The sequence below is a fragment of the Syngnathoides biaculeatus genome, chromosome 13 (genome assembly GCF_019802595.1).
Source record: "Syngnathoides biaculeatus isolate LvHL_M chromosome 13, ASM1980259v1, whole genome shotgun sequence".
NCBI classification, from domain to species: Eukaryota; Metazoa; Chordata; class Actinopteri; order Syngnathiformes; family Syngnathidae; genus Syngnathoides; species Syngnathoides biaculeatus.
Genome location: NC_084652.1, coordinates 1,557,283 through 1,582,858, shown reverse-complemented (window position 1 = coordinate 1,582,858; position 25,576 = coordinate 1,557,283). Strand labels below are relative to the sequence as shown.

Sequence of the window (25,576 nt, the reverse complement as noted above, 5' to 3'; positions counted from 1 at the left end):
GTACACTCGAACACGGGCGCGGAGGCTGAGTGATAAGCGGCTGCTTTGGGTTGGCAGTTGCGTGAGTCTCGGAGGAAACATGAGCTTGACTAATGGGAGTGTCTGTTTAATAAGCATGCTGGGGGCTCGATGAAGGGGAAAACGTTTGTGGAGATGCCGATGATGCTTGAGCGCCACCTAGATAGCCCGCGTTAAGGGGGGGGGGCGACGACGAGACGACGAAAACTGCCAAAAGGCGCATTTTGATGCTGCTGACGTGATAACTGGGATAGGCTCCGAGCACTCCCACGACCCTTGTGAGGATAAGCGGCTTGGAAAATGGATGGATGGTTTACTTCGATTGTGTTTGAAAGTCAGTGTAAAATTTGATCAAATTGCATGAAGCAGTCAAATGGAGATGAGGTCATGATGATGTTTCTCATTGTATTTATTGTGTTTTGTGTTGTTTTTTATTAGAACTGTGATTGTAGTTTTTTTTTTTTTGTGTGTGTGTTATGTAAACCGGGGTGCACATAACAGTGCGCACTGAGCATCCATTTCAACTATTTCCTGTCATGAGCAAGGCATGGCCACTGCCAAGAGGGGCGTGGCCAGGCAACCTGTCACCAGTCACAGCTGTTTCACATTGGGACTGTAATTTGACAGGCATTTAAGTTGGAGGTTTTGTCATTTTCCAGTTCGTTGCGTTGTGTTCGTGAGTTGCATTCACTTCATGTGGACTCTCCGCTTCTATATGTAAGTTAGAGTAACCCTAGTAACAGCAATTCTGTGTCCTTTTGTTTGATCCTGTCCTGTTGAGTCTGTTAGTTTGCCCCAGAGTCATCTGACCTTGCTGTATATCTTTTGGATCGTGCCTAGCCTAGCGTTTATGTGCCTCTGCCTTGTCGGACTGCTACACCATGCATGACCAAGTTTCTGGAATAAACCACATTGAACATTATTCCTCTGCCTTGAAGTCCTGCATTTGGGTCTGCCCTTGAGTCAGAGGTGCTTGACATTTCCTCATTTTATTTTTTGGGGGGGTCGGAGGGCCTCTGGTTTCGGTCTGGCTGTGCCGCAACTCAGTGATAAAAATTCACGATACATATTGCAAAATAACTGTACTTTGGTACACATATAAGATGCATTTAAATAGATTGTATTCGTCGAAGTTTTGAAAGAAAATGTGAAGAGCCAATAATAATGAGCATTACCGTACTGAACCGTGTCAAGTTAGATTGACGCAATGGGCTGCAGAAGTAGGGGGGGGGGGAGAAAAGGAGTGTTCTGGAACATCGGGAGGCACAGTAGGCTTAAAAAGAAAAGTTCGGCAGTGCGTGCCAGAGAATAGCGAATACCACCATTTTTTTTTTAATTTTTTTTAACCACCTGATGCGGTGCCACCTGCTGGAACCCACTAAATGTAAGACTTTCAAATCCGAGACAGCAGAAAGGCCTGAAAACGACGCTCGCACGCCATGTCTTGGGATACAAAATCGAGGAGACGCAGAGCCATCTCAAATGCAGGATCTTATTGCATCCCAAAGGACGTGCTACTGCTATGAGCAAGTTTGAAAATAAGTGGATAATGTACACGTTTCCAGTTTACTGGGCGTGAATTGGAAGACTTTGGCCTGGTCACGAATATGTAATCTTCATAGTTTCATTTGGGCGGCACGCTAGCTCAGCTATAAAGTGTTTGCTGCACAGTTCTGAGGTCCAGGGTTTGATCGCTGCCCCCCCCCCCCGGTGTGGATTTTGCATGTCCTTTCTGTGACTGTGAGGGTTTTCTCCGGGTACTCCGGTTTCTGCCCACATCCCAAAAACATGCAGAATTAATTGGACACTCTAGATTGCCCCACACCCCATTGTTAGTGTGAGTATCTCTATATGCCGTGTGATTGGCTGGCGACCAGTTCAGGGTGTACACCTCCTGCTGGGATAGGCTCCAACACTCCCGCGACCCTTGCGAGGACAAGCGGCGAAGAAAATGGATAGTTTCATTTGTCTGACACAGTTGTATAATTTTATGTCAATCAAATGTATCTTTTATCTGGATGTAAATTGTTACGAGTAGGATTTATTCCCGTATCGCCCGGCCCAAATGTGTTTACGTGAAAGCGGGCCTTGGTGTAACAAAGATTGTGGAACGCCGCCTTGGAGACGTGCGCCAAATCAGCCGTTGCTGATTGTAAGTCTTTCGGTTCAGGTTGCAGTCAGGTCAGTGGGTCGAGGGGAAAAAGCAGCACCGAGCAATAACCTCTGGTGATCCTTTGAGACCTGGATCAAAACTGTCTGCGTTTTGCTTTTGAGGATTCGTCTTCTTTTCCCGCCTGTCTTCCTCGCTGGGTTTTCTTTTGCACCTGTTCTCGTCAGCCCGGTTCCTTATCTACCAATCAGGACCACCCCCCCCCCCCCCCCAGTCACTTGTGTGCCTCATTGTCTTGTCAGCTTGGTTGTTTCCTGGTTTCTTTTCAAATGGGTCTGGGTCTATGTTGTTGCTGTAGCTGAATGTCCTTTGTTATGTTGGTGGCGTTATCATGATTCTTGATTCTCTAGCGCTTTATGATGTTAATATTTAGATTTTCCCTTGATCTTCTTTTTGTGTCCCTCCTTACCTGCATTCGGGCAGTCGACTCCACCGCACAAACCAGTGCTTGGGACAAAATGCGTCTATAAATAAATATGTTGGGATGTATTTTGTACTTTATTTTTATAACATTCCGAGTATGCAAATGAATAAAGCAATATAAATGCATGTTTGAGATGACTTGTTATAAGTAGAATTAATTTCACGTCTAATTTGGTAATCAATTATTCCAAACTGTCACGAACCAACGGTGTGGGGGCGGACCGAGATGAGGAAGTGTTCTACGTTGTTTCATTTCAGAAGCAAGTCGATTCCGAAACAAGAACGCTAGGCTAGGCAGGATCCATAAAGATATTCAGTAAGGTCCGATGACTATGGGGCAAAGGACAGGATGGGATTAACCAAAGGGCACAGAATCGCTGTGACGAGGATATTTTGTCACTTGTCAGTTCGTTGCTTTGTGTTTGTGAGTATTCTTCACCGCATCCCGAGTTACTCCGCTACTTAGCTTCATAGTCATCAAACCCTGTTTCTCGTTTTTGGATCCTGCTTTCTTGTCAGTTCGTTGCTTTGTGTTTGTGAGTATTCTTCACCGCATCCCGAGTTACTCCGCTACTTAGCTTCATAGTCATCAAACCCTGCTTCTCGTTTTTGGATCCTGCTTTCTTGGACTGTGTAATTGTGCATTTCTTTTGTTAAGAATAAACCCCACTGAACATTATGCCTTTACCTGGGAGTCCTGCGTTTGGGTCTGCCTCAGCACCGCTGGGATGTGACGAGACAAAACGTTTTTCAGCCAGCAGTAATAAAGGGATCTCGGGGAAAGTGGAATAATCACAATAGAAAAGTGGAATAAGTGCAATCAGCAGCTCAGACAAATGTGCCACTTTATCCAGGAACGCGATAAGACATTCACAAACCAAATGAGATTCAGTGTACAACAACTTGAACACTGTGTGTGAACATATTCCGTGTGGTCATTCCTGCCTCAACGTTATTGTATAAACAATCATTTGAGTTTTAGACTTTGTCTGAAATTCCGTTTTCATTTCAACAGTGAAATTAAGATTCTTTATCATGTTTGTGAGGTGTCTAATTGTATCACATCACCCTTCACTGTCTTCTGAATAATTCGGTGTGGCTTTTTTTTTTTTTTTTTTGTTCACTTTTGTAAGTCGTGAATGCAATTTATAGTAAAATAAGTCGTTTAAAACAATTGACACTTATATAAGCTTGAGTTTTAATTGGCTTGTTCATCGCGCAGCCTCCGTTTTCTGTCGTGTTTGTTCTGAACAGGGTCACAGGTGAGCTGCTTGCTAGTCATTTGCTGGCCTATAATTGGGATTTTATTGAACAGAACTGAGGCTTTGTTGGAAATTAACTGGGTGCAATTAAAAACAAATGCTAATGTCACCGCGGTTTAATGGATTAAATGTTTAAATCTTCAGTTTCAATTAGTGTACATGCTGTGCAAATGTATTAAATTGCTCAGTCAACAAGCATCAATCATCGCGCATCAATCTACAGGATTTCACAAACACAGGATTGGAATGATTCGATCAATAGCAAAGTAATTTTCTCCGTGAGCACATTTTACAAAAGTAAGGTCGAATACTTTTCATTTTTGTGCTCCGAGCTCCCTCTGGACCTATGAAGCAAAATATAAATCAATTGCCGCATTTGTTGACGAGCTGGCCACTGTGGGAACTCAAACAAAACTCAACGATCAAGCCTTTAAACGCGGTCCCGCCATTTTTGCGGATTTATTTCATTCATTAAATGGGAATGTTTGTTTGTCTTTTAGTCAGACACACACATCGCATCTGGAATTAAAATGCACAAAAAGTAAAGACAGAATGTAGCCACAGTAGACATGAGCTGCCACAGATCCCATTTCTGTCTGCGATCACAGACCTGGTACTGGATGCTCCCATCCATTTTCTCAAGTGCTTGTCCCCCTCAGGATTGAGAATAGACTGATGCCTTTCACATCTGATTTTGAGTAAGAGGCAGGAGAACCCCAAACTGGTCGCCAGTCAACTGCCGGCCTAGGAATCCAATTTTATTGAACAAAACCACCGCAATGACGTCACAAAGTACAGTATCTAACAAACATGTTTGTAAATACCTGAAGACAGCTGGGATAGGCTCCGGCACTCCTTGTGACCCTTGTGAGGATGAGTGGCTAAGAAAATGGATGGATGGTGTGGCTTAATTGAGTTTCTATTTTTTTTTTTTGTGGTTTTTATACTTGTTCTAGTACCTAAAAGACAAATGTTATATTCCTTACTTTATCAAAATAAGTTTTCGAACCCTGCGGCAGAGAAAATGGATGGATGGATATGCATAAGAGTTAAGTTGAAATTGTTACTGAAAATATGTTACTTGCGCATTGGCAAAGCCTAGAAAAGAAAGACTGGGACGGGATTTGAAGTCACAACACTGCAAGGTGGTGCCAGCTGTGCATGTGTGTGGTGGGGGTGGGGGGTGCACTGGATATAATATGAAAGCAATAGAAGGTAATATTAGACAATACAGTTAGCAGTCATTATAAAGACATTCAGCACCCAAACACGCATGTAATCCCATTAAAGGTACAGCACAGAGACACAATACAAAACGTAAATTTGTAAGGCCAGGAAAAAACCTAACAAGCCATATTTAACGTTTTGAAAAAAAAATGGACGTGCATAAATGAATAAATATGTCAGATTAGAGAATTGAAATGGCCAGGGAGAGTCCAAGAAGACGATGCCCGTCATAAAACAAGTATTCCCTCCATGCGTCGACAAAGCAAGACACGGATCGTTGCCCCCCAAGGATGGACCTTTGTGCCGTAAAAACAAATGAGGTAACTGATGAGATGGTTCGGAATAATTCAGTCCTGGCCATTTGCCCCTCGCTATCAGCCGTAATCAACGGCATCATCTTATTTCATTTGGAGAGCTGTGAGCTGCACAATAAATTGCCGAGGATCACTTCCTCGCGATGATTAACAACAACAGAGGCTTCTGGATTTACATAAAGTCTTTCCATAACGAGGAATTCTCTGGCACGCTCTCTTAGGCGCTCGCGCGGAGGTAACACAAAGCCGAGGTTGCCGTTCTTTACCCCCACCCGCATATTATTATTGCCCAAAGTGCTAATGACACAGTGAGGATCAAGGCGCCGCATGCAGATGAAAGAGGAGATGGGGAGGATTTACAATGCTCGGCAGATGACTGACTGATACGCAGGGCATAAACACAAGTGTGCCTGGGGTTTGCACCGCCAGGGATTTGGGATTTTTGTCTCCTGATTCGGCGTCATCCTCTTTTAACTCGCAGCATTAGAGAGGGAAAGAGCAGAAATCCCGCTGAGGGCCACGGGAGCGCCAACCTGCAACATCTAAGAATAAATAAGAAAGAAATAAAGGAATAAACAGTTGCTTTGGATTGGCAACGCTCGCGCACAGGAAGTGCGTGCTATTTCCTCTTATTAGCGCTGCAAAGCCTGACGTGTCCTCCAAGCGGCTCTTGAGCGCAACTGTATAATTGTCCATTAATCAGAATCCCGGGAGTGCTTTTCATCTTGAGAACCTGATTATTTTAACAGATAATCAAGGCTTTTATTCGCTTAGAGTACGTAGAGAGTGACATATGCGACACGCAACGCGTGGCAACCGTTGGAGGTTCGTTTCGTCATCTCATTAAGATCTTTGCTCCGGCGGTGGCGTCCCCCTTTCAAATGTTTACCCCCCAAAACACAAAATAAGCTGCTTTAATTCGAAAAAAGACACGGTCTGGGGTTTTTTTTTTTTTTCTTTGGGGGGATAAAATAATTACAGCAAAACAAAATATTTCTAACGTGGCTTCACTTCTTCCGAGGTTTGCGCAAAACGATCCACGCTAGCCCAGTAAAGGTTTATATGAGAACAAACCGGCTACGTATTTGTCCCATGCGATGTTTGCAGGAAATGGCTCCACATACTGCGCGCTGTATTTTTAATGGTATTAATGTGCCAATTCTCAAACAAACAATTAGCATGGTTCATTTGTTGAGCATTGTTGGCTGCCTGGAGCTCGGCAGCACTTTCCGCACTCCCTGATCACATTAATCAAACTGTAGCTTACACATAAAAAAAAAGCATCTGAAAACCATTTTGTGATTAGGTAGGAATAAGCTCTTTAATAAAAGCCATCGGAATCAGCACTTCCAGCCCGTGGGGACTGTTAGAAAGCAGAAGCTGCCATATCTGAACGGACGGTAATCTCACAGCTGGGGACCCGGTGGGCAATTATTGGGAGGAAAGCAGCATATCCACGCGCAGTTTAGAGAACCTGAGCTGGATCTAGTAATTACGTCTCAAAATCGCAAGCCATTGATCTCTCTAAATGTGTTGTTTGCCAGCGGAATAAACGAGCAGATGAGGATCGTTTTGGTCGTCCGCGCGTCGAAGTCACGTCACCGATCGTGGGCGGGTGACAAATCTCACCTCGGGTGGAAATAAACTACCTGAATGCCCTTTCAATGTAGTTGCCCCCCTCGCTCGCTGGGCTGTCTCTTCAATTAAGAGAGAATTCACTACAGCCGAGCAGCAAAGGCTTCGTCTTAACTGGGTCACAGTAAATCCAGTCATATGGTCCAGGCACATCGTGTCTTTTGCGGGTGCGCCGAGTAATGCCACTGAGCTTTAAATCGGCAGCGCACTCACTGAGTCACACATGGAGGCAGGCCAAGTCAGGTTCAGATAACCTGAGGAAGGGCACTGAGATGTAAGCATTGACTTGCGCTCTCTTTTAACATTCTGCAACACTCTGCCCTCCGCATCGCTGCACTTAACTTCCGCGCACGTGTGCCAAGTATCGTTTCTGAACTGATTGGAAATGACAAATTACATTTTGCTGCACCGGTTCGCTTGCCTTCGGATAGTCACGGGGGGTTAATAACTTGGAGGGGTTGCTTCTTGTTTGATGAAAACAAAAACAACAACAACAAAAAATGAGAAATAATTGATTTCTTGACTTCATTGTAGTGATTAAGACAAAATTTTCTCAAAAATCTAACATGCAGTTAAAACCATTATGATGGATGACATACTGAGAATTCCGCAAATCTACTTTAGCTAATTTTTTTATTTTTTTTTTTTTTTTTTATCCTGGGCACACAATCCTGATGGGGAAGCAAAGTGGGAGCCCTAGCTCTTGAGCAAAAGCACCAAAGTCGAGCAATTGCCGACTTGTACACACTCTGACAGAGACCTTCTCGTTCTCTGACTGCAGCGTGCCCTCAATTTATTTTGTCCAGGTATCCTAGTGAGGAAATTGTCCTCTCTCAGGTGGAAAGCTAGCCCAAGAAGTTTCAAAAGATGAAACACACCACTGGATTTGCTGCAAACGCTGGAGATTCGACCTAACAACTTCCAGCATCCAGAGCTTCCAAAGTTCGTGAAACAAACGTGTACTTGGTGACTTGTGTTTCTTCTTCCTCTTACATTTCTCTGTTTCCTGAGAAGTGGAAGCCTCGTCCGAACACCACGCAGCAGAAACTGAATCGATTTTCCCCGAAGTGTGTCCGTGGCTTTTTCGGACTATGGAGCAACCCGTGACAGTGCCATCCATCCATCTTTGCCTTTTTCCGACTCAGTAGCAACCTGTGACAGTGCCATCCATCCATCCATCCATCCATCCATCCATATTTTCCAGCAGTGATCCCATTCAGGCTCACAGAGACCTAGCTGCTTCCTAACCCAGGTGAACTGGGGGAAAGACAGAGACACGAGGAAAGAAAAGAAACAGACAACCATCCATATTGTCAGTGAGTAGGAATTGATCCCATGCATGAAGGGAAACGTGCGACAACGACGGTGTGATATCGTGCCTGGCTGCTCATTATAATATAAACAATCCCACCATTTGATATCAATTACTTACACACGTTGATTTTACTCAGCAGATGCGAACATGAACAGCATGCAACTGACGCATCATCGCCAAGATCCAGCACAAAAAATAACCGTTAAGGCCTGCAAAGTAACCTAAATAGAAATAAAAAAAAAAAAAAAAGAAAATGATGAATAACTGAATACAGCCAGCATCACAAAACCGTTTGACCTTGGATGTTCAATTGTACGGATTTTTGTGCAACACGAGGAAGTCTGCATTATAGTTCTTCGAATGCTGTTTTGCTGGAATGATTTGTAGTGCTTGCTTGTGGGGATATTGAATCATGTTGTTCTATGTATTAACCATCCATCCACTTCCCGTGTGCCTGGGTGCACCCCGAACTGGTCGCCGCCCAATCGCAGTACACATAGACACGGGCAACCACCGGCATCTCTCAAATAGTTGACGCGCCACCATTCTTTTTGTTTGAAAAGAAAATGCTCGTAACAGTGGAAGTGCGCGAAACTTCACAGTATCTTGGCCCCAGGACGGCAAACACGTAAACTGAACAGACAGAAGATGACAAACAGACCCGCATCCCGTAAACCAAAACAGAGTGAATTCGCCAGCGACGTGACACTCGAGTGACAGGAATGAAAAGCTCAAAGAAGTCTCCGCTGACACGCTCACAAGAACCGGCGCGTCGCTAATGTCTCCAATTCGACACGACATCAGTTAACTGTCAAGGCGACCAAACGCGGCGAGATGACAAATGCGCTGCCGTTGTTTGACGTTTTTAACTGGTTTGATGTAGTTCAAGCGGCCGACGCGTGGACGAACGGGTCGCAAAACTTCTGCTTTTACTTCACTTTTTGATGGCTGTTATGGACCAAATCAGTAAATGAGTAGTCATCAATTTGAAATAACTGAACGTTTTTTTTAATAGCAGGATGGACCTTTTTGAAATCCAATTCACAATTGCCGGATTATTGAAGTCATTAGTTGCGGCTCTCATTGTGACTCATCTTTTTTTTTTTTTTTTTTTTTGTAAGGGACAATGTGGCAGAATGTCGATCCTGAGTAGTCCAGAACTTGCAGTTGTTTTGTTGACTTGAATGTCTGCACTTTTGTTTTTTTTTATAATTTGGTGTTGTTGTTCTTGTTTGGAATTTCGGTGCTTAGTGTCTGTCCCTGATTGAAATACATTCACAGCAAAGTTTTTTTTTTTTTTTTTTTTTTTTTTTTCATACTCCGGGTCTCGGCCTTGAGAACTTTTGGATGCAATTTCTGCTCTTCGAGTTCCAGTTCATGTCAGAGCTCTCGGGAAAGTTGTTTGTCTCCCATCTGGAAGCTTTTTGGACTCGTTCAAAATGGTGGCAAGTGTCTTCTTCATTCTGTCCCCCGGAGCAGCATCTCCACTCTCCCGAGGATGACAAATGATTCAAAGATTCGTTGAGACTGAGGGGATCGCATCATTCCCCCCCCACATTTCCCATCAGCCTCCGACACACCCTGGACTGTTTCAGACCAACCTTGAGCATCTGTCACGGGGGGAAATGGCCTTCAACCATTCTAATATCTAGCAGTCATCTGCAGCTTAATGAATATCGACAAAGCATATGCTGATGACAGCCTGCTTTACTTCCTGGTCTTGTAACTTATTAAACTCCTCAACTTGTCAAAATGAGGACATGAAATGCGTGTAGAAAAAGCATCCAGCAGCTCAAGTACAACAAAAGCATTTTTTTTCCCCCCTGCGCACTCTTTTAAACACTGCAACAAACACTCAGAGGCCTCGAACACTGATTGTGAACTCCGTATCATATGATAAGTATATCAAATCCGTTGTCAACATTTGATCGCTTTCATCTCAGCTTACTTGCAAAGTTACTCTTTTGCTCTCATTCTGACGGCGGCGGTTCTCTCTGCAGGATTCCATCAGTCGCCCGCAGCTCGTTGGAAATGTGACTGCTCGCTGGTGCCGAGAGACCGCCGCGCTCGTGTTCTGTCCTCTCATCGCCGACCACAATTTCAATTTACTTTACAATTATCTTATTATTAACGGTTAGCTGGCGCCAGCTTATAGCCCTCGTCGCTTCTCAACCACAACGAAGCCTTTTAGATTGACCGGTCTGCTTTGCGCAAGAATGTGGATGTTGGAATTTGACCTTAAATAACAGCAGAAAGCGGCTATACTGCTGTTTCATTGTAACGGAGTAGCCAGCACGGCTGTCACTGCCGCAAATCTTGACAGCTGCGAGTGTGACGGAGTTAAAAATTGCTCTTGTTAAAATTTAAAATGAATAAAATAGCAATTAGGTTATATGATTTCTTTATACAAGGCGGTGGAATATTTGTTAAAGTGTGTCCTGAATTTATTTTTCTGTTGAAGGGCTTTGTATTTAAATGTGTTTTATTCATTTGTGAAAAGAAATACTTTTGTCTGTCATTTTATTGTTGTAACCAGTGTTTGAGAAGGACAGTGACGTGTTGAGGAGACGCTGGAGAGAGAAAAAAAAAAGATAGATGAAGTGCAAGAACTAGTAGTTGTTTGAGGAAGAGACAAATTAATGGTGGATATTTATCAACACTTTCAAGGACTGTTGCCAGTTGAATTGTGATAATGTGTGGTGGAGTTAGCCGCTGATAAAGAGGCTAAGTGGATGCACAGAACTTTGCTAGGATGCTAGCGACAAGCTAACGCCAGCTAGCGAGGCCTCTGTTGGACCACGTGGAAGAAGACGAGGACGCCAGCGATGAGCAAATGCTAACGAGGCCCGCATTGGAGCACAAGGAAAAAGCTTTCGCAACCGATTGGACCCTTAGGACTTGGATGAGGCTGGACAATTGGACACAACCCTCGACTTTCTTCATTCCCGCCGTTGGGAACAAAGACATTGGGGTTTGAATTTCATTTGTTTTGCCGGCAATGTTCATATTTGTCTCGGCCCTTATAGTAGATTAGCTTAGTTCAGCTAATGTGTGCATCTGTTATGTTGACTTTGTTTATTTGACTGTTTGTTTTACCATTAAGTTAATTGATTAGTTCCTAATTTAGATTGAGGAAAGAACTCAGGTTAGCCACCTCTTGTCAAAGTATTATATACTTGAGAGGCGCTACACGTGCACAAGGTTTTACTAAAATTTCTTAAAAGAGGACCTGAGGACTACTATGCTGTTTTTCATCACTTATTGATCTTTTGTTCTCTTATTTTGTTAAAATCCAGGCTGCAGATAAATTACACCGCCAGGAAAAAAAAAATGGTCATAACAGTGTTAGTCCAAGTCAATTACGCAGGAGGAGGCTGTCCAGTTGGAAAGCAATAACAATGAGGACTCAATTTACATGATTATGCAAAACAGAAATTATTAGTTGGAAAACTGCATTAAACCAGATTTGGATTGTTGTGTCGCACCACAACGGTCCACTTGTCACAATCTAGAACGTTTGCCACAGATCTGGATTCAGTCCTCAACGGGTTAATGAGTAAGGTTTTTACCGATTTGTTCTTTAATTCGTTCTGATCTGAACAAATTTTAGTATATAAGCAGGAAATGTGCTTCATTTATCACGATCTAAGTGATTAAAGCAATGCTTTTTAACGGCACTGTAATTTGTCCCCGCCGGTGTCGTTTCATCTTTCCAGTGGGCGATGTCTTGTTCTTAAGCGTCTGAAAAGCACACAGAATGCAATGACACCCGTCCGGAGATATTCATCATCGATCAAGATGCGCAACACAATGGAGCTCCTCACGTCGCTTAACTTGCGTTACCTTGACAACTGACTCCTCCGTGCACCGTGCGGGCGCCCAATTTTGCCTTTTAATGGTTTCAGCTTTAATTTTTCTTCTCATCAATCAGCCCCAATAAAAAGGATAGTTATAGTGAAAATAATTGTTACCTTCCCCTGTCCTTTGCTGTGTGTGTGTGTGTGTGTCTGCTGTGTTCTCATCGGCTTCAAAACAATGGAGCCCCCCAGTGAAGAAGTAAAGTGGTTAAAGATCCTCTTTGAAAAGAAGACATCGTTCCTTCCTGCAGCTCAACGCATCTGTGGCATGAGCGTGCACTTTTTATTTTTTCTTCCGACGATGAAGAAAGAGAGGCTCAAGTCCTCCCCGAAGATGAAAGCGATGTCCGCTCCTCTCTCCGGATTCATTACTCTCAATTGGGGCGAGGCTTACGCGGTGTCGCCGACGCCACTTCGTGTCAGCGGCGGCCAACCCCGCTCGTATGTCACGTCCCTCTTTGTGGCTCAATCGAGTCCTCTTCACACAGAGACGTCCGCCGGACGGATCAGAGCGATGCTCAAAGCGCTCTGATGGGGAAATGGAGACAAATTGGATGAATTTGGGGGATGGTTGTTACGTTTCGCTGACTGACTTTGTCGTCGCGCGGCTCAACGTTGAGGCCTTTAAGAGTCAATCGGACGGCCAACGTAAACACGAACAGAGTGGGCATGGGTGGGGTGGGGGGGCTCACTCTCAAGGTGTGCCTTTCACCTCCAGATCGTTTAGTAAAGAAGGATTTGGACTCTTTGGAGTTTCTCCAAGCATTTGCCTCGTACGATTTTACCACTGTCAGAATCCCCAGGGGCCACCTGTAAATGAGATATTGTGCCCTCCCCCCACCCCACAAATGAGCGTCCCCTGCCACATTAAACCTTTTTTGTGACAATTTTCATATATCATTTTGTCATTCGCCGGCACGGTGCATCAGCTGGTAAAGTGTTGGCCGCACAGTTCTGAGGTCCCGGGTTCAATCGCGGACCCGCCTGTGTAGAGTGGAGTTTCCATGTTCTCCCCGTGCCTGCGTGGGTTTTCTCCGGGCACTCCGGCTTCCTCCCACATCCCAAAATCATGCAACATTAATTGGAGACTCTAAATTGCCCAAAGGTGTGATTTGTGAGTGCAGCTGTTTGTCTCCGTGTGCCCTGGCCTCGTGCCCGTTGACAGCTGGGATAGGCTCCAGCACTCCCTGGGACCTTCGTGAGGATAAGCGGCAAAGAAAATGGATGGATGGATAATTTTGTCGTTCTGAATTGATGTATTTCAACCACTAACGGCGAGATAAAGATAATCTAAACCGAATGAAAATACGAAAAACCTTCAGAGGACAAGCAGCTTGGAAAGCTGATGGATGGATTTTGTAAACACTGTATTCACGTCACTTCCTGTCAAAGAATGACTCGTGGCACTCGTCTGCTTGTCAGTGAGCCGACTGCTTCCAAATTTAGTCTCGCATTCGGCGCCTCCACAGCAGAAGAGTACGTGAGAATTCTTCCCCCGGCTTTGAAAAATGCAGGAGCACAATCCGACAAGAAATGAAAGGCCCCACCAATGTTGGCTCAGCAGGCATTTGAGGGACGTGACCCAAGCGGGTCTAGAGCTTGGCGACTCGTTTGCGGGACTCTTTGGAGGCTTGGGAAAGATGACGCAAAGAGGTTTATCAAACATTTTCCACGTACTGTTGTTTTATTTTCACCTTCTAAATGTCATGACAGTATCGGACAAGAATATGGGCGTCGTGCTACAAGACATATTTCCGTGTCATCTCCTACCAACTTAGCATTGAGCTCTGTTTAGCTTGACCGGTAATATGGCGAGGTAAACAAAAATCACGTTGATTTTATGACGTCGGTGCACAAGCTCCATACCAGCATGGCGGCCATATTACGACTCTTCTACTTTGGGCGCCTTGTGGCCCTAAACGTGGCCCGAACAATACCGTTTCCTGCGGATAGCTGACATCAAAATTAGCATTCATTTACCGTAAATTTTCATTGAGCTGACTTTATTCATGTGTGGAGTTCTTGTCTTGCAGGTTTTGTTCTTCAAACACCGGGACTTTGTGCGCCGTTTGTTCACAAATAAAATGTATACTCGTTTTCACCGTGAAAGAAACCATATTTTGATGTCGCAGTTACGAAGGGAAACACAAATGTGCATATAAAATTTGCGGGATTCCATACGAGGTTCAGAACCAGTGATCCAAATGTTTGCTTTTGGCATCAGATCAGTTCTTCAAATTTGTGTGGCTACCGTGGCCACAAAGGGAAGCTTGAACGTGACCCAGAAGGCGTGTTATCCACTGTTAGTCAGATGTTCCATCCACGGAGAGCATTCGCAAGTGATTCTTAATTAAACATAATCAGCGCTGGCTTGGTGTGCATATCTGTCTTGATAAGCCATAAGAGCTCTCCTGGGTAAAACACGAGCTAACATGCGTGTGGGCGGATTACGAGGAGCCGGAGCCTCGGCTGGCTTCCATCTTCTGTCCTTGTACGTCCTCGACAGGCCGCGACACCCCAGTGACTTTGCTTGCTGTGGATTTTTGGCCTGCGGTCGTTAAAGAACTCCCAGTTGCAGCCGCTGTGCAGCCTCCGCGACTGACATTTGAAGCCTCGTTGCAATCGACTGACTCGCTCTCGGTGTTGCCCCTCCAAGAGAGCTGAAAAATATTCTAATTTGATATCTGAAGTCTTAAATATCTGTGTGTGTGTGTAGGGGAGAGGGGCGGGGGGGGGGGGCATTATTGCAGTAGCAGATGGATAATGGCCTTAAATGATAGAATATTTTCTAATCGTCAAATGTAGGCAGCTCCAGGCAGGACAAATAATTGGACACAGCATGGTCAGCAAAGTCCGGAAAAATTTCAAGTTTTATGTTGAGGAGAAAATAAAAACATGCAAGGTTACGCACTGTTTTTTTTTTTTTTAAGATTTCTTTTATTCATGGAATATGATATAAAAGTATGCTTTCTTCAATCCAAAATGCAATTTATTCCTTCCCTTGCATCGCACAGGTATCGTGCGGGTTAACTGGTTGGACCGAACTGAATGACACCTGCTACGACGTGAAATTCTGGTTGCAGCGTCCTACTGGCTCCATAAGTAAGTTAAAAAAAATGTTTTACTTTGTAGAGAGGAAACAGTTTGTAAAGATTTCTGTCCATGTTTGGACGTGTTTTGAATGTCAGGTGTGACGGCTGCCACATTTCCCTTCAGGTCAGCCCAATTTTTCAGCTTGCCTTGACTGTGCGCTGAATATATCCATTTAAAGCGAGAGTATCACATTTCCCTCACATTTTCCTCCCAAATCTCGCCCTCCGAGAATGGCGTGAAGCTTTACAAAAGAGATTTTTCCGTCGAATTCAAAGACGCGCGCATCAGTTCCGAACGACGACTGTGTTGAGGTGGAGTCTGCGAGCGCTCAGGAATGGCGGTTGCGGGCTTGGACGAGAATCCTCCCTTCGGGTAAGCGCCCAGGCTATCGTTGTTGATTTGAAGACGTGATCGTTTCCGGAGCTTTTTCCTTCGTCATCGACGTCTTGTTATTTGTGACTGAAAATACGATAAAATTCTCTTTTGAAGGCAGACAAATCACCTTAAAGGAGTTTATCTCCATTTATGAAATGACCCTTTTATCTTTAAGTGTACTGATGCATATGTTCAGAAGTTGATCGTGCTGAGGGTGTTGTCGGCCTTTTTCTTTTTCATCCTTGGACAGCCACAATTTTCTTCTTATATGTTGGAAAATTACTTGTCATTCTGCCTTAAATGCTCGTTTGAAATAATAATAGCGACTCTTGCGGTCGTCGCTATGGATACCCAAAGTTGCAGTCAGCTCCATATTTTTTGGTGAATGGAATTTGATTGGATTCGTTATTCTCACAGGTTTCGGAAAATGACTTTTTTTTGGTTATTTTGAGCTGCTGTTTCCATGCCAGCGCGTTATAGCGTTCAGAACAATGTCAACAGTCGCCGTGGAAGTCTTGGTGGACGTTGGTGTCATGTGCAAGGCTGGACCACGGCCAAGAAGGGCGTGGCCTGCCCACCGCTCTGAGCGGTTTCATCTATGACACATGTCGCCCGTCACAGCTATTTCACATGAGGCACTGTGATTAGACCGTGTTTTTAAGTTGGACATTTGCCAGTTCCTTGACTATGCTTCACCGCATCCAGGGTTACTCTGCCACTGTGCCATTATAGTCCAGTCACACTTTTGTTATGCGCTTTAGTTGTCTCATAGTTATCGGACATTGTTTCTTGTTTTTTTTTTGGATCCTGCCTTCTTCGACTGTGTTGTCGTGCACAATTTTAGTTTAGAATTAATCCCACTGAACGTCATGCCTTTGCCTGGGAGTCCTGCATTTGGGTCCGCCTCCGCACCGCTGGTTCACGACAGATGGCACTTTAGCTGGACGTATCTTCCCACAGCTGATGTCGCGCTCTTCTTCCTTTGACTCCAAACTCATTCAAACTGAATCGACAATGCAACCGGCGCACTTCATTCTGTTGAATTTTGCATTGATACGCTATTAATCCACCCTAAATTTTCCACAGCCAACCAAATCCAACATGTTTTCATTTTGGCAGGTGGCATGATTGAACCCTATTAACATTTCCAAGCAACAAGTAGGCAAACAAATGTGTGAGGGGGGAGGATAAATCAGAGAAATGTTCTTGTTATTGCAATTAATTTGACACCTTTGGAAGGGAATTTTCAACTTGGAAGGTTCAATATCAACTTGTACGGTCATTTTGCCGACGTGTTGCCTTTTTGCACTTTTCCCGATGAGAGTATTTTCAGCTGTTTAATGCTCGCTGAGCAAACTTGATCACCCATTTGCTGTTCACAATTGTCGTTGGCCCAGCGACTGTTGCATTACTAAACACCCTCCATGCCTCAAATGATCGATTGGTGAATGGCGGCGCACAGGCTGCGCCACATCATGAGCTCGCTCATGCTTCCCCTGCAGAGTGTACACTTACTATGATCAGCAAAAACAAATTACGGCCATAACTAAGATTCTAAACTAAATCCTGCATCTACTCAGTTGTGTATTAAATATATTCTTTTGGATAAGGCCGCTCGGACGTGGGGTTGGCGCGAGTGTAATGTGGGCATTATTCAAATGAGAGTGTATTCAGGTGTTGTTGCAGCTCATGCATGTGAATAGGGTTCATTTCAATAATGTTATCATCTGTACGGGGAAGTTTTCAAAAAGGCAAATAAACAAAATCTTGTGTTCAATCTCTTGGCTCCCTTCCTGTCCCAGCACGCATATTTTGCTTCATATTCAGTTTATACTGTATGCAGCCACCGTTTGATCATGTGACTCTCGATCACAATAACCTTTTGAGAGTTTTCTATTTCTTCCTATTGTGTGTGTGTGTGTGTGTGTGTGTGTGTGTGTTCAGTTATGAGAAACTCCTGTGGATATACCCATGTTCAAATGAACTAGCTGGGAATGACAATATGTGGCGATTCTGAAGGATGAAGGATTCAGGTATTGTATGGGCTAACTGTCACTAACTTGTGGGTAAAAAGGCCTTACTACATTTTATGAAAAGTGTTTTTAAGCACCCATTCTTGTATATTCTTGAGTTTTTTTTTGGTCTCATTCGGGTTACAGGTGAGCTGGTTGCAAGTATTTTGTTACGAAATCCTCACACACAGCCTGGTGCCATCCAAGGTAGGACCATCACTGCCCGGAGTCTAGCCCAGTTGATATTGGGACACCCTGAACTGTTTGCATAATCAACCAACTCTGCCCAGTGACATTTTAGAATCTTCAATTAACTTCCATATTTGATTTTGAATTGTTTGAGGAAGCTGGAAAAAAAACAAAACAAAAACACCTTCATCACACTAGAGGGCCTGAGGGAAGATCCCGACAAGAACCTGCGGGTCATTTACTGGGACCGGTAGCATTTTCAGATCAATGCTTATATTTGTCTCATTTTTGGCTATTGATTGCACAAATATTAACACGTGTCAACCTCATGAAAGCACACTTGGCTAATAAAGTTCTACAAATACTGAGCTTTTTTCGAATTGAGCCTACGTATGTTCTGCCTTGCCATCCAGCTTCCCAGCATGCAACCCTTTGAACGTTAACATCTGGAGCCTGTCCCTGCCGATTTAGAGGAACTGATTGGCAGCCAATCACAGGGCCTCAATAGGCAAACTATTTACGCTCACATTTAAACCTTTGGGAAAATAAGCCCAATATTAGATGTACATAATATGCATGTTTTGGGAATGTGGGACCAAGCTGCAGTACGCAGGAAAAAAAATAACATGCAACCTCCACAAGACTGAGATGAGATTTAAATCCAGATACTCAGACTGCGAGTCAGACGTGTTTCTCGCCATATTCTCAAAATAAAATACAAGAATATAGCTCATGGCAGTGCAGAGAGGGACTCTTTTGTTTGTGTGCATTGGAAGGAGAGAAATAACAGTTGAAATGTTTACGTTTCGTGCCCCATGTAGGCATACGTGATCAAATGTGTGCATAATTCCACACATGCAGACAACAATAAAGCATGAAAGCGTCGCGCACTTTTCCACTTTCGTTGACGTTGTAAAAATGCATGCTAATGTGATCCTTGGGGAGGAGGATGCAAGAAAAACACTCCACCGTAGTAGTCGAGGATTTCTGCAGGGTAGCGAAATTGATCATAAAGACAGAATACACATTCTCTTTCTGTCGTGTTATTCTACCATCACGGCAGATTGTGTGAATGCGTGAGCTCGTGCGTGTGCGCGCGCGCGTGATGCAACTTCATCCACGGTGTTAATTCAGTCGCTGGGAGGCATAAATGCACACGCAATCCCATTATGTGACACAAAAGCTTGCTAAATGTTTCGAAGGCTCAGAGTGTACTTTTCTTAATAATCTGCAACTGAAAGTGTGTTTCAGTTTTGAATCAATTCAGAATCCCTTTTCCTTCCTGACATTTTACTTTTTTTTTTTTTTTTTTAGCTGCAAAGTAAGGCTTGGTGGCACAATTAGTTCCTCCCGTCCTTTCGTTGCAAAAATGGGTGCGACTCTGCTGCCACCAGCTGGCTGTAAGTAGAAATGCATGAATGCGGTAGGCCGACCTTAATTTATGCACATTTAGGTGCTGCGCAAATATGGTTTTCACATGATAACTTTTGAATATGAAAATAAATAGCGGTAGTAAAATGTGTATTATGTCAAGTGAATGCATATCATGTTGAACAGTGTCATATTTACTGAGAAATGTGGGGGTGGGGGTGGGGCGGGTGGCTCATTGACTGTTCGAGTCATCTAAAAAAAAAAGAAATTATGCGGCAAGTATCTGCAGTTTTGAAGCGTGAACACAAAAGTGAGGAGTGAGCCTTTCCCCCAAAAATGTTTTCGTTCGGATCGTCTCGCATGCAGTGGGGGTCCTAGCTTGAATGTGCGAGACCCACGTGCCTCAATTAGCTTGTGGAACGATTTCCTGGAAACAAAACAAGGCCGAAACTGCCAGTTGAAAATTTCTATTATTCCACTTTCAGTTAACTTTGTAAAAATAGACATAAAAGTTATTTAAAAAAAAAATCAATTAGTGGTAGTAACTGCTATGTATGCTTTACCTACTTGTTTTGTTGCGCTGTTTTTTAGTTTGTACTGTGACTAAAGTTAGTATTTTGACTATGCTATGAAAACGTAAAAAAAAAAATAATAAATAAACCAAAACTTAATATTTGACACGGGCATTGTCTGTAATGGCCCAGACACACATTTTCTCTTCAATTCATGCATTTAGGAGAGATGATGTGTCACCTTGTGGGGGGAGGGTGGGAATGGTGACGTGTGTGCGTGTGTGTGTGTCTGTGTGTGTGTGTGTGTGTGAGGGGCGGGGGGGGGGGAAATGCCAATCGTTGATATTTTTGCAATCTATTTCAAAATTCATATTAGGGGGAGGGGTGTGTGGCTATTCTTTTCTTCCTTTTCATCACTGGTAACGTGCTGGCATCACTATATATACATACATACATATCTTCTTCCTCTTTACCTTTCGGCTTGTCCCGTTAGGGGTCTCCACAGCGTGTCATCTTAGATGAACGCATATTCTGTTTGGCACAGTTTCACGCCGGATGCTGACTGGCGACCAGTTCAGGGTGTAGTCCGAAGCTAGCTGGGATAGGCTCCAGCTTTCCCCCAACCCTTGTGAGGATAAGCAGCTTGGATAATGGCATGACATATATACATATTAAGTTGAAATAATAATAACAATGCATTGTCTAGCAGCAGGAGAAAGCTGTAAATTGCTCCACAAAACTTTTTTGTTTGAAATTATTGATAATATTAGGCCCAGTTCCTGTTATGGAGAGGTACAATTAAATCTTAGAAATGGTGAAGAACTCATAAAGCAGGAATTCTGGAAGTGTGCGCAGATACTAATGGATGTATATTGCTTTCCTTCGCAGATGTTAAATTTATTTGACCTTTGGGTCATTGCTAAAACGGATGCATTCATAACTTCATTCCTGAATAATTTCCTATTTTGAGCGTCTTTGACTTTTGGCTGACGTTCTGATTTCCTTGCTGAACTCTTCTCTGAATGTTTTAGAGATGTAAATAATCCCTCTTTCTTCAGGAGACATTTCACCTTGGATTGATTGATCTTTGTTTGTTTTGTTTTCAAAAGCGAGTGAGTTGGGTTGCGTCTCCCACAGCGATGCGTGGCGCCCCCTCCCACGGCGGGGGGGACGACAATTCCCACACGAATGTGGCTCGTGGTCACATGACTGGAATTTAGCAACTTGGGAAAGTTGTTCCCGGTCATTCCTGTCACATTCACTAAGGAAGATGAAGTCACAAACAGCTGTCAGAATTTTCAGCGTTTATGTTAACAATCGGGAATTTATAATTCTCCTAAGAGCCGTCATGGAAAGAAACTTCGTTTTTAGGGCAATTAAGGCTCTAATGTTTGTATGTTTGTAGTATTTTATAAATGACTCGCTTATTATGGCGTTCTGAGAGGACTGGGAACAGCGGACTTCCTGCTGGTATTCACCTGAATTGCGTGCGTTTAAAAACATCACGTTGTCGCTGCAGTGTGAATTTGGCTTGTCGGCCTTCATTGGACATCATTTCCACGGCGGGACGAACATATTGTCTTGTATGGTGAGCGAGGGGCAAATCCAGCTAAATGTTTACCCACCGCTCGGGAGAATTTGTCACGTTTGAAAACGTGTACAATCATAGATTCATTTCAGTGCATAATTGTAAGTCTCGCCGATATATTCCATTTGTGCTGACAATGTCAGACAAGGCACTCTTCCCGGGGTAAGCGAAAACAATGGCTGTCGGGTGATTATCAGAGTTCAGCCTGACGCATTTTCAAAAAAGAAGCCCGGGCAAGAATCCGTGGAACAACTGCCGTAGGCTTGAATGCAATATACTGTAATGTCTTATCACTATTGTTGTGATCTGAGTAGTAGAAGCGCGAGTCATACGATTTGGGCATAAAAAGTAGTGCTGCTGTCGGTGTCAATGACAGTCAATAAATGGACAATAATGTTATGACACCCCTCGATGGGGGGAAAGAAAAAAATAAAAGCAATCAGTTCGTCATTTCAGGAAAACATTGCCGACAATTCCATTTTCTTTTGTCTTCCAGTACGAAGTCCGGAAAGCCACACTTGGATGGGTTTGCCTGTGGCCAATCGCGCACGCTTGGGTTGAACTGGCCAAAATTGATGTTGAAAGACACGACGCTTCCGGTTTTATTTCTTTTTACAAGATTGTCTTTTAGTTTTTCACACTTACCGGAATTTCCGGACTGTAAGCCACGACTTTTGTCACACGGTTTCAACCCAACTTCAATTTATGTAATGATGCAGCTAATTTATGCATTTTTTTATAACAGCCGACAGGGGGCGCTCGGCAGAAAAGGTAAGAGTGAGACAGGTGGAATAAATGTGTTGAGGAAGGCGCAGGTTTTATGTTACTTCCCACTTTGTGCATGAATAAAATTGGGAAGTGCAAGAAGAAATGAATATGACGCAGCTTTCAAGTGACAAGCAATCGAGCTGTCCGATAAAGAAGCAAACAGAGCTGCTGCACGTAAACTTGGCATAAATTAATTGATGGTGAGACGCTGGAAACGGCAGCGAGAAGAACTGGAGCAATGTAAAAAGGCGAAAAAAGCTTTCAGAGCTTTAAAAACCAAAGACCAAGTCTTTGGTGTTCTGATTGATTCCGACCTGTCAACAATCATATCAATTCAATCACAAAAAAATGCCTTTTACCATTTGAAAAAAAACATCTAGAGTGAAGTATTGTATGTGTCAAGCAGACCAAGAAAAGCTCATCCGTGCTTTTATCTCAAGTAGACTTGACTGTTGTAATGGTCTTCTGACTGGACTCCCAAAAAAAGAGTATTAAACAGCTGCAGCTCATGTTCTGACCAAAACAAAGCGGTCAGAGCATGTAACTCCAATCCTAAAGTCCTTGCACTGGCTTTCAAGTCAGCTTTAGAATAGATTTTATAGTTCTGCTACTGGTCTATAAATCACTAAATGATTTAGGTCCTCAATACATGAAAGAAATGCTTACTGAGCTCTGAGGTCGACTGACTCATGTCAAATAGTGGAGCGCAGAGTCTAACGCAAACATGGCGAAGCAGCATTTAGCTATTACGCTGCACACAAATGGAAGAAGTTGCCAACAGAAGTGAGGTCAGCCACAGATGGGAATGTTTTTCAATCCAGGTTGAAAACTCTTCTTTTTTCTTATGCTTTTTACAATATATCCACTTTTTGCTGATATTACTGGCACTGTTTGCGGTTTTAACTGTCTTTTTTTAAAAAATATATCTTCTTTGTCATTTTTATTGTTTTTATCCCGTTTTAAATACTTTATCTCTTTGTTTTCAAATGCTTTTAGTCATGTAAAGCACATTGAGTTACCTCGTGTATGAAATGCGCTACACAAATAAATTTGCTTTGCTTTGGAGGTAATTAGAGCAGGTGGCCTGAACCGTATCACTGCTGTGTTACTGGTGCGTCACAGGCAGTGCTTGGAAAGAAAAGGTATGTTACTAAGAGGTTGAAAACTCTTTCTGTGTACAGTCTTTCTTTGTAGATATCTCATGTTTCAATGTGCGGCACATGCGGCTTGTAGACAGGTGGGGCTTATGTAAGTAAAAAATGTTTTTTCCTTTCAAAATGTACTGGGTGAGGCTTATAATCCGGTGCGGCTTATAGTCCAGAAAGTTCGGTATTTTGGCTAATTGTACTGAATGAATTTGATTTGACTGAAGGAGTGATGACATGCAGATGTAGATAGAAGATCTAATTGACGTGAATCTACGTATATTCTAAAAAACAGTTAGCTATGGTGATCTCCGCAATGAAAACAAGACAACCCGCCATCCCTAACCCCGGGATGAAGTCGTAGTGGACCCCCTCCAGCCAAAGACGCCGCCGTGCACCGGAAGCTGTGGCTTGACAAAATTTTGGCCCAGGCCGCCCAGCACTGCCCACGGCGGGCTCCGCTTTAGGCGGTTTGTGATCACGTGGAGGCCACGGGGCTCTTGTTCTCGAGTCTTCATTAAAATGCAGGTATCAACGCCGCCGTGTATAAATATCTCAATACATATGTTGGGTTTGAATCATTTGAAAGCTGCACAAGGAAAAAAGATCAGAGTAGAAGTTTTTGCGCGCGACATGAAGGATTGGCGCTGGGCTTATCTAAGAATAGAATGTTTTTATGTCCCCGTCTTTGTAGGCCTATTTCACCCTCTGCGTTTTGTTTTCGGCACCACACCGGAGCTGTAACTTTGTGTCTGTGCACAACTTTATTGTCGACGTGCTCTGTTTGTGGAAGCTTTTTGTTTGGTGGCTTACATAGAAATGGCTCCTCTCCAATATTTTACGTGTTTCTCTTCAATGTCACCTCTCTGTGTTTTAAAAGTCCAAACCGTGGACCAAAATTCTCGTCTGAAGCAGCAAGGGTGAGATGAAAAATTGTGCTGGACCGGAAGTCATCTACGGCACAATCAATGACCTGGCATCGATCTCAAAGGCTCAGGTCTGTCCAGAAGGTTTTTAGTTGGTCTCTTTTCTAATATATCCATCCATCTATCCATTCATTTTCTTTGCCGCTTATCCTCACGAGGGTCGCGGGGAGTGCTGGAGCCTATCCCAGCTATCAACGGGCAGGAGGCGGGGTACACGCTGAACTGGTTGCCAGCCAATCGCAGCGCCGTTCTAATTCTAGTTTTATATTCCATTTACATTTGAGTATGAATTTTAGGCATTTAGAATCTAGAGACTGAACTGTTCTTGAATGATTCCGTTTCTGGATGATTTTTACCTTGCACTCCCCTTTTTGTCTCATTTGTAAATAATTTCCCATCTTTTTCCATCGTGTATGATTTACAAATTTTCGTGGGCAGCGTCCCATTTTTGGGACACCATGACTTTCACTCACTATATCCTTCAGTATCTCAAAATATTTAAGTGTTTCAAGATAAAGCCATCATTTGCTATCAGGAGAGGATAACTCATCGGTCAAAGTTAGCGCGGCGTTATTTCCCTTTCCTTCCTGACCCAACATGGCTGCCTCAAGGACACATGGGAGCGTTTTCCAAGAGAAGAAAGGCAGAAAGCTCAGTTTGTCTTCAAAATGCTAATCCATCAGCATTATTAATGCGTAAGTGTCGTTCTAGAAGAAGAATTCATTAATAAACTCTTAATATCTCTAATATGTACCACTTCACAGAACTGATAGCATAGCCGTCCCGCTATCTTTTTTTACCCTTTGTTTTATGCGTTATTTCCTTGATTGTGGCCTGTTGGGAGACTTTTATCTCAATAAGGCAAAAAATTGCCACCCTGGCCATAAATGGGTTATAAAAAAAAAGCAGTGACCTGATCCAAAACTATAACCAGGATGGAAAATTGGATTGACACGCTCATCGTGGTTTGCATTTAACGTGTTCAAATAGTGGTGAGAGCTGTGTAGTCCACGCCATGTACTGAGAGGCGTCTCAGTTTTGTTTTTGTTTTTTTAGCTTATTTAGCTAAATGAGACGAGTCGCTAATGGAGCGTCCACTCTGCACACAATGAGCGGCCATGCTGACTTCACGTCGGATTGCGCTCGACGCTTCGCCGTGTGCGGTCCTGAGCACGCTGCGAGCATGACTTGGCAGTCTAATGAGCGGCGCGCGCAGGTTTGCTTTCTGAGACGGACGTCTACCTGCCACCGTTTCTCCACTTGAACGTTGCCGAGCAGGCTGTCAAATGCTGGCCTTTCAAGGTCCGTCGAGGTTTAAGCCTCACCCGCCTGCGAAAATACTTCCCAGCCGGCGAGGCAAACTCGTGTTTACCTTT

General features: G+C 43.6%; 2 long non-coding RNA genes across 2 annotated transcripts; both read left to right on the top strand.

Moving 5' to 3' along the window:
• Nucleotides 1–693: 693 nt before the first annotated feature.
• Nucleotides 694–18,132, top strand: LOC133511109 (uncharacterized). Its single transcript, XR_009797800.1, has 4 exons — nt 694–735; nt 15,236–15,323; nt 17,634–17,722; nt 17,849–18,132. It is a non-coding gene; the product is annotated as an uncharacterized LOC133511109 (long non-coding RNA).
• On the top strand, nt 6,399–12,069 carry LOC133511108 (uncharacterized). The gene is made up of 3 exons (XR_009797799.1): nt 6,399–7,323; nt 7,856–8,365; nt 10,365–12,069. It is a non-coding gene; the product is annotated as an uncharacterized LOC133511108 (long non-coding RNA).
• Nucleotides 18,133–25,576: the final 7,444 nt, after the last annotated feature.